Genomic DNA, 11,011 nt, shown 5'->3' on the forward strand with positions numbered 1-11,011 from the left:
ATCCATATCCTATACACCACAGCCCTACCCTATACACCACAGCCATACCCTATACACCACAGCCCTACCCTATACACCACATCCATACCCCATACACCACAGCCCTACCCTATACACCACAGCCATACCCTATACACCACATCCATACCATATACACCACAGCCATACCCTCTACACCACAGCCATACCCTCTACACCACAGCCATACCTGATACACCACATCCATATCCTATACACCACAGCCCTACCCTATACACCACAGCCCTACCCTATACACCATAGCCATACCCGATACACCACATCCATATCCTATACACCACAGCCATACCCTATACACCACAGCCATACCCTCTACACCACAGCCCAACCCTATACACCACAGCCATACCCTATACACCACAGCCCTACCCTACACCACAGCCATACCCGATACACCACAGCCATACCCGATACACCACAGCCATACCCTATACACCACAGCCCAACCCTATACACCACAGCCATATCCTATACACCACAGCCATACCCTATACACCACAGCCATACCCTATACACCACAGCCATACCCGATACACCACATCCATATCCTATACACCACAGCCATACCCTATACACCACCGCCATACCCTCTACACCACAGCCCAACCCTATACACCACAGCCCTACCCTATACACCACATCCATACCCTATACACCACAGCCATACCCTATACACCACAGCCCTACCCTATACACCACAGCCCTACCCTATACACCACATCCATACCATATACACCACAGCCCTACCCTATACACCACAGCCCTACCCTATACACCACATCCATACCCTATACACCACAACCCTACCCTATACACCACAGCCCTACCCTATACACCACAGCCCTACCCTATACACCACATCCATACCCTATACACCACAGCCCTACCCTATACACCACAGCCCTACCCTATACACCACATCCATACCCTATACACCACAGCCATACCCTATACACCACAGCTGTACCCTATACACCACAGCCGTACCCTCTACACCACAGCCGTACCCTATACACCACAGCCCTACCCTATACACCACAGCCCTACCCTATACACCACAGCCCTACCCTATACACCACAGCCATACCCTCTACACCACAGCCCTACCCTATACAACACAGCCATACCCTCTACACCACAGCCATACCCTATACACCACATCCATACCCTATACACCACAGCCATACCCTCTACACCACAGCCATACCCTATACACCACATCCATACCTATACACCACAGCCATACCCTATACACCACATCCATACCCTATACACCACAGCCATACCCTATACACCACAGCCATACCCTATACACCACATCCCTACCCTATACACCACAGCCCTACCCTCTACACCTCAGCCCTACTCTATACAACACAGCCATACCCTATACACCACAGCCATACCCTATACACCACATCCCTACCCTATACACCACAGCCCTACCCTCTACACCTCAGCCCTACTCTATACAACACAGCCATACCCTATACACCACAGCCATACCCTATACACCACAGCCCTACCCTATACACCACAGCCATACCCTATACACCACAGCCATACCCGATACATCACATCCATACCCTATACACCACAGCCATACCCTATACACCACAGCCATACCCTATACACCACAGCCATACCCTCTACACCACAGCCATACCCTATACACCACATCCATACCCGCCTCATGCGCCATACCCTATACACCACATCCATACCCTATACAACACAGCCATACCCTCTACACCACAGCCCTACCCTATACAACACAGCCATATCCTATACACCACAGCCATACCCTATACACCACAGCCATACCCTATACACCACAGCCATACCCTATACACCACATCCGCACCCTATACACCACAGCCATACCCTATACACCACATCCATACCCTATACACCACAGCCATACCCTATACACCACATCCATACCCTATACACCACACCACATCCATACCCTATACACCACAGCCATACCCTCTACACCACAGCCCTACCCTATACAACACAGCCATACCCTATACACCACAGCCATACCCTATACACCACAGCCCTACCCTATACACCACAGCCCTACCCTATACACCACAGCCATATCCTATACACCACAGCCATACCCTTTACACCACAGCCATACCTGCCTCATGCGCCATACAGTCAGGGCCCTTGCATCCCTACCCTATACACCACAGCCATACCCTATACACCACAGCCATACCCTATACACCACAGCCATACCAGATACACCACAGCCATACCCTATACACCACAGCCATACTTGCCTCATGCACCATTCAGTCAGGGCCCTTGCATCCCTCCCCTATACACCACAGCAATACCCGCCTCATGCACCATACAGTCAGGGCCCTTGCATCCCTCCCCTATACACCACAGCCATACCCGCCTCACGCACCATACAGTCAGGGCCCTTGCATCCCTACCCTATACACCACAGCCATACCCGCCTCATGCGCCATACAGTCGGGGCCCTTGCATCCCTACCCTATACACCACAGCCATACCCTATACACCACATCCATACCCTATACACCACAGCCATACCCTATACACCACAGCCATACCCTATACACCACAGCCCTACCCTATACACCACAGCCCTACCCTATACAACACAGCCATACCCGATACACCACAGCCATACCCGATACACCACAGCCATACCCGATACACCACAGCCATACCCTATACACCACAGCCATACCCGATACACCACAGCCATACCTGATACACCACAGCCATACCCGATACACCACAGCCATACCCTATACACCACATCCATACCCTATACACCACAGCCATACCCTATACACCACAGCCATACCCTATACACCACAGCCATACCCTATACACCACAGCCATACCCTATATACCACATCCATACCCTATACACCACAGCCATACCCTCTACACCACAGCCATACCCGCCTCATGCGCCATTCAGTCAGGGCCCTTGCATCCCTCCCCTATACACCACAGCCATACCCGCCTCATGCGCCATACAGTCCGGGCCCTTGCATCCCTGCCCTATACACCACACCCATACCCTATACACCACAGCCATACCCTATACACCACAGCCATACCCTATACACCACAGCCCTACCCTATACACCACAGCCATACCCTATACACCACAGCCATACCCGATACACCACAGCCATACCCTATACACCACATCCATACCCTATACACCACATCCATACCCTATACACCACAGCCATATCCTATACACCACAACCATACCCTATACACCACAGCCATACCCGATACACCACATCCATACCCTATACACCACATCCATACCCTATACACCACAGCCATACCCTATACACCACAGCCATACCCTATACACCACATCCATACCCTATACACCACAGCCATACCCTATACACCACATCCATACCCTATACACCACAGCCATACCCTATACACCACAGCCCTACCCTATACAACACAGCCATACCCTATACACCACAGCCATACCCTATACACCACAGCCATACCCGCCTCATGCGCCATTCAGTCAGGGCCCTTGCATCCCTCCCCTATACACCACAGCCATACCCGCCTTATGCGCCATACAGTCCGGGCCCTTTCATCCCTGCCCTATACACCACACCCATACCCTATACATCACAGCCATACCCTATACACCACAGCCATACCCTATACACCACAGCCCTACCCTATACACCACAGCCATACCCTATACACCACAGCCATACCCGATACACCACAGCCATACCCGATATACCACAGCCATACCCTATACACCACATCCATACCCTATACACCACAGCCATATCCTATACACCACAACCATACCCTATACACCACAGCCATACCCGATACACCACATCCATACCCGATACACCACATCCATACCCTATACACCACATCCATACCCTATACACCACATCCATACCCTATACACCACATCCATACCCTATACACCACAGCCATACCCTATACACCACAGCCATACCCTATACACCACAGCCATACTCCATACACCACATCCATACCCGATACACAACATCCATACCCTATACACCACAGCCATACCCTATACACCACAGCCATACCGTATACACCACAGCCCTACCCTATACACCACAGCCATACCCGATACACCACAGCCATACCCGATACACCACAGCCATACCCTATACACCACATCCATACCCTATACACCACAGCCATACCCTATACAACACAGCCATACCCGATACACCACAGCCATACCCGATACAACACATCCATACCCTATACACCACAGCCCTACCCTATACACCACAGCCATACCCTATACACCACAGCCATACCCGATACACCACATCCATACCCTATACACCACAGCCATACCCTATACACCACAGCCCTACCCTATACACCACAGCCATACCCTATACACCACATCCATACCCTATACACCACAGCCATACCCTATACACCACATCCATACCCTATACACCACATCCATACCCTATACACCACATCCATACCCTATACACCACAGCCATACCCTATACACCACAGCCATACCCTATACACCACAGCCCTACGCTATACACCACAGCCATACCCGATACACCACATCCATACCCTATACACCACAGCCATACCCTCTACACCACAGCCATACCCTATACACCACAGCCATACCCTATACACCACAGCCATACCCTATACACCACACCCATACCCTATACACCACACCCATACCCTATACACCACATCCATACCTATACACCACAGCCATACCCTATACACCACAGCCATACCCTATACACCACAGCCATACCCTATACAGCACAGCCATACCCTATACAGCACAGCCATACCCTCTACACCACAGCCATACCCTATACAGCACATCCATACCCTATACACCACAGCCATACCCTCTACACCACAGCCATACCCGCCTCATGCGCCATTCAGTCAGGGCCCTTGCATCCCTCCCCTATACACCACAGCCATTCCCGCCTCATGCGCCATACAGTCCGGGCCCTTGCATCCCTGCCCTATACACCACACCCATACCCTATACACCACAGCCATACCCTATACACCACAGCCATACCCTATACACCACAGCCCTACCCTATACACCACAGCCATACCCGATACACCACAGCCATACCCTATACACCACATCCATACCCTATACACCACAGCCATATCCTATACACCACAACCATACCCTATACACCACAGCCATACCCGATACACCACATCCATACCCTATACACCACAGCCATACCCTATACACCACAGCCATACCCTATACACCACAGCCATACCCGATACACCACATCCATACCCTATACACCACAGCCATACCCTATACACCACAGCCATACCGTATACACCACAGCCCTACCCTATACACCACAGCCCTACCCTATACACCACAGCCCTACCCGATACACCACAGCCATACCCTATACACCACATCCATACCCGATACACCACAGCCATACCCGATACACCACAGCCATACCCGATACACCACATCCATACCCTATACACCACAGCCATACCCTATACACCACATCCATACCCTATACACCACATCCATACCCTATACACCACAGCCATACCCTATACACCACAGCCATACCCTATACACCACAGCCATACCCTATACACCACAGCCATACCCGATACACCACATCCATACCCTATACACCACAGCCATATCCTATACACAACAGCCCTACCCTATACACCACAGCCATATCCTATACACCACAGCCATACCCTATACACCACACCCATAACCGCCTCATGCGCCATACAGTCAGGGCCCTTGCATCCCTACCCTATACACCACAGCCATACCCTATACACCACATCTATACCCTATACACCACAGCCATACCCTATACACCACATCCATACCCTATACACCACAGCCATACCCTATACACCACATCCATACCCTATACACCACAGCCATACCCTATACACCACAGCCCTACCCTATACAACACAGCCATACCCTATACAGCACAGCCATACCCTATACAGCACAGCCATACCCTCTACACCACAGCCATACCCTATACACCACATCCATACCCTATACACCACAGCCATACCCTCTACACCACAGCCATACCCGCCTCATGCGCCATTCAGTCAGGGCCCTTGCATCCCTCCCCTATACACCACAGCCATACCCGCCTCATGCGCCATACAGTCCGGGCCCTTGCATCCCTGCCCTATACACCACACCCATACCCTATACACCACAGCCATACCTATACACCACAGCCATACCCTATACACCACAGCCCTATCCTATACACCACAGCCATACCCTATACACCACAGCCATACCCGATACACCACAGCCATACCCTATACACCACATCCATACCCTATACACCACAGCCATATCCTATACACCACAACCATACCCTATACACCACAGCCATACCCGATACACCACATCCATACCCTATACACCACATCCATACCCTATACACCACAGCCATACCCTATACACCACAGCCATACCCTATACACCACAGCCATACCCTATACACCACAGCCATACCCTATACACCACAGCCATACCCTATACACCACAGCCATACCCTATACACCACAGCCATACCCGATACACCACATCCATATCCTATACACCACAGCCCTACCCTATACACCACAGCCATACCCTATACACCACAGCCCTACCCGATACACCACAGCCCTACCCTATACACCACAGCCATACCCTATACTCCATATCCTATACACCACAGCCATACCCGATACACCACATCCATATCCTATACACCACAGCCCTACCCTATACACCACAGCCCTACCCTATACACCACAGCCATACCCTATACACCACAGCCCTACCCTATACACCACAGCCATACCCTATACACCACAGCCCTACCCTATACACCACAGCCATACCCTATACACCACATCCATACCCTATACACCACAGCCATACCCTATACACCACAGCCCCACCCTATACACCACAGCCCTACCCTATACACAACAGCCCTACCCTATACACCACAGCCCTACCCTATACACCACAGCCCTACCCTATACACCACAGCCCTACCCTATACACCAAAGCCATACCCTATACACCACATCCATATCCTATACACCACAGCCATACCCGATACACCACATCCATATCCTATACACCACAGCCATACCCGATACACCACATCCATATCCTATACACCACAGCCCTACCCTATACACCACAGCCCTACCCTATACACCACAGCCCTACCCTATACACCACAGCCATACCTGATACACCACACCCATACCCGATACACCACATCCATACCCTATACACCACAGCCATACCCTATACACCACAGCCATACCCTATACACCACAGCCCTACCCTATACACCACAGCCATACCCTATACACCACAGCCCTACCCTATACACCACAGCCCTACCCTATACACCACAGCCATACCCTATACACCACAGCCCTACCCTATACACCACAGCCATACCCTATACACCACAGCCCTACCCTATACACCACAGCCCTACCCGATACACCACATCCATACCCGATACACCACACCCATACACCACACCCATACCCCATACACCACAGCCCTACCCTATACACCACAGCCCTACCCTATACACCACAGCCCTACCCTATACACCACAGCCCTACCCTATACACCACATCCATATCCTATACACCACAGCCATACCGGATACACCACATCCATATCCTATACACCACAGCCCTACCCTATACACCACAGCCATACCCTATACACCACAGCCCTACCCTATACACCACAGCCCTACCCGATACACCACATCCATACCCGATACACCACACCCATACCCCATACACCACACCCATACCCCATACACCACAGCCATACCCTATACACCACAGCCATACCCTATACTCCATATCCTATACACCACAGCCATACCCGATACACCACATCCATATCCTATACACCACAGCCCTACCCTATACACCACAGCCATACCCTATACACCACAGCCCTACCCTATACACCACAGCCATACCCTATACACCACAGCCATACCCTATACACCACAGCCATACCCTATACACCACAGCCCTACCCTATACACCACAGCCCTACCCTATACACCACAGCCATACCCTATACACCACAGCCCTACCCTATACACCACAGCCCTACCCTATACACCAAAGCCATACCCTATACACCACATCCATATCGTATACACCACAGCCATACCCGATACACCACATCCATACCCGATACACCACATCCATACCACATACACCACAGCCCTACCCTCTACACCACAGCATACCCTATACACCACATCCATGCCATATACACCACAGCCATACCCTCTACACCACAGCCATACCCTCTACACCACAGCCATACCCTATACACCACAGCCATACCCTATACACCACATCCATACCTTATACACCACATCCATATCCTATACACCACAGCCATACCCGATACACTACATCCATATCCTATACACCATAGCCCTACCCTATACACCACAGCCCTACCCTATACACCACAGCCCTACCCTATACACCACAGCCATACCCTATACACCACAGCCCTACCCTATACACCACAGCCATACCCTATACACCACAGCCCTACCCTATACACCACAGCCCTACCCGATACACCACATCCATACCCGATACACCACACCCATACCCCATACACCACACCCATACCCCATACACCACAGCCCTACCCACCACAGCCATACCCTATACACCACAGCCCTACCCTATACACCACAGCCCTACCCTATACACCACAGCCCTACCCTATACACCACAGCCCTATCCTATACACCACATCCATACCCTATACACCACAACCCTACCCTATACACCACAGCCCTACCCTATACACCACATCCATACCCTATACACCACAGCCATACCCTATACACCACAGCCCTACCCTATACACCACAGCCCTACCCTATACACCACATCCATACCCTATACACCACAGCCATACCCTATACACCACAGCCGTACCCTATACACCACAGCCGTACCCTCTACACCACAGCCATACCCTATACACCACAGCCCTACCCTATACACCACAGCCCTCCCCTATACACCACAGCCCTACCCTATACACCACATCCCTACCCTATACACCACAGCCATACCCTATACACCACAGCCCTACCCTATACACCACAGCCATACCCTATACACCACAGGCATACCCTATACACCACAGCCATACCCTATACACAACAGCCCTACCCTATACACCACAGCCCTACCCTCTACACCACAGCCCTACCCTATACACCACAGCCATACCCTATACACCACAGCCATACCCTATACACCACAGCCATACCCTCTACACCACAGCCATACCCTCTACACCACAGCCATACCCTATAAACCACAGCCCTACCCTATACACCACAGCCCTACCCTATACACCACAGCCATACCCTATACACCACAGCCCTACCCTATACACCACAGCCATACCCTATACACCACAGCCATACCGTATACACCACAACCATACCCTATACACCACAGCCCTACCCTATACACCACATCCATACCCTATACACCACAGCCATACCCTATATACCACAGCCATACCCTCTACAACACAGCCATACCCTATACACCACAGCCATACCCTCTACACCACAGCCATACCCTATACACCACAGCCATACCCTATACACCACAGCCATACCTGATACACCACAGCCATACCTGATACACCACAGCCATACCCTCTACACCACAGCCCTACCCTATACACCACAGCCATACCCTCTACACCACAGCCATACCCTATACACCACCGCCATACCCTATACACCACAGCCATACCCTCTACACCACAGCCATACCCTATACACCACAGCCATACCCTCTACACCACAGCCCTACCCTATACAACACAGCCATACCCTCTACACCACAGCCATACCCTATACACCACATCCATACCCTATACACCACAGCCATACCCTATACACCACAGCCATACCCTATACACCACAGCCATACCTATACACCACAGCCATACCCTATACACCACATCCATACCCTATACACCACATCCCTACCCTATACACCACAGCCCTACCCTCTACACCTCAGCCCTACTCTATACAACACAGCCATACCCTATACACCACAGCCATACCCTATACACCACAGCCCTACCCTATACACCACAGCCATACCCTATACACCACAGCCATACCCGATACATCACATCCATACCCTATACAACACAGCCATACCCTATACACCACAGCCATACCCTCTACACCACAGCCATACCCTATACACCACATCCATACCCGCCTCATGCGCCATACCCTATACACCACATCCATACCCTATACAACACAGCCATACCCTCTACACCACAGCCCTACCCTATACAACACAGCCATACCCTATACACCACAGCCATACCCTATACACCACAGCCATACCCTATACACCACATCCGCACCCTATACACCACAGCCATACCCTATACACCACATCCATACCCTATACACCACAGCCATACCCTATACACCACATCCATACCCTATACACCACACCACATCCATACCCTATACACCACAGCCATACCCTCTACACCACAGCCCTACCCTATACAACACAGCCATACCCTATACACCACAGCCATACCCTATACACCACAGCCCTACCCTATACACCACAGCCCTACCCTATACACCACAGCCATATCCTATACACCACAGCCATACCCTTTACACCACAGCCATACCTGCCTCATGCGCCATACAGTCAGGGCCCTTGCATCCCTACCCTATACACCACAGCCATACCCTCTACACCACAGCCATACCCTATACACCACATCCATACCCTATACACCACA

The sequence above is a fragment of the Lissotriton helveticus genome (genome assembly GCF_964261635.1).
Source record: "Lissotriton helveticus chromosome 1_1 unlocalized genomic scaffold, aLisHel1.1 SUPER_1_unloc_19, whole genome shotgun sequence".
Classification (NCBI taxonomy): domain Eukaryota; kingdom Metazoa; phylum Chordata; class Amphibia; order Caudata; family Salamandridae; genus Lissotriton; species Lissotriton helveticus.